Genomic DNA, 1,240 nt, shown 5'->3' on the forward strand with positions numbered 1-1,240 from the left:
ATACAAAGAAATAAATTAAATAGAAAGCAAATGGTTGAGAGTACTGGGTTCCAACTTAGGATAGGAAAGGGGCAGATGAAGCTAAGAGTGGTCTTTGTACATGCAATGTGTGCCAGAAGGGTGGGTCTCTTGGCTCATGTTGGGCTACAGATCTGCTCTAAACATCTCAGCAGGTAATATAAAGAGGGAGATCAGCCTGAAACTGACTTAGCAGGAGCAAAACCACTCCTGGCACTCAGAAGAACAGTAGAGAATTTCTAATAAAGAGGGTGTCGTAAAATAACAAATGAAGTCTTCAGCAATATCAACCGAATAGGCGCAGTAATAAGTTTTATTCAGCCGCTCCTGTGTGCTCTGAGGCTGGCTGATACTCACTCCTCCAGAAATAAATTGTCTTCTATTTATGGAGCCTTTCATAGTTTCAGATGGCTCAGAGTGTTTGAGGGAGAGAAGATGGCAAAATATTGTTTTTCTAGTTTAAAATAGGCAATAATACTTTGTCACCTGATGTATAGCCAGTGGATAATCAGAAGAATTGCATGGATATATATAATATATATTTTATATAATATTATATATTATATATAATATAATATATAATATATAATATAATATATATTATAATATATACATATATAATTTATTTATTTAACTTAGTTTCAAGTATACAGTACATTGCATATATATTTTTAATCCCAGAAGTAAATACAAGTTTTCTTAATTTCACTGAGTAGTTATTATTTCTGCTTACTGGCATTTGATGTTTATTTGAATATTTCTGCTATACCTTCTAGTATGTATCTAGAGGAAAGAGGGCAGAGGTTAAGAGGTTTTAAAAATTTGTTCATGTTTCCTGTGTTTGCTTTACACTCTTAAAAAATTTACAGATTGATACATGTTCATTGCAGAAGAGTTAGAAAATACAGAAACAGACAGTCTAAAATCTCACCATCTAGAAAAAACTGATATATTATATAGTGTGTATCTTTATGTATGTAGCATATTCTTTGGCTTAGTTTCTCAATTTTACCTAACCACAGCCGTGGAGTTTTTTCTACATGTGATTAAGTAATAAAAGTATTGATCTTCTATTTCCTTTGAACACACAGACAGAACTATGCTAAGATACTATGGAATGGGAAGAAAAACACAAACACAAAGCTTTGAGTACAAGGCTAGAGACTTGAGATAAAGTCTGACATTCGCAACCCCACCTTTTCTTTTAAATTAAACCCTTTTA

This window comes from Pteropus vampyrus, unplaced genomic scaffold, assembly GCF_000151845.1.
Source record: "Pteropus vampyrus isolate Shadow unplaced genomic scaffold, Pvam_2.0 Scaffold12, whole genome shotgun sequence".
In the NCBI taxonomy this organism is placed as follows: Eukaryota; Metazoa; Chordata; class Mammalia; order Chiroptera; family Pteropodidae; genus Pteropus; species Pteropus vampyrus.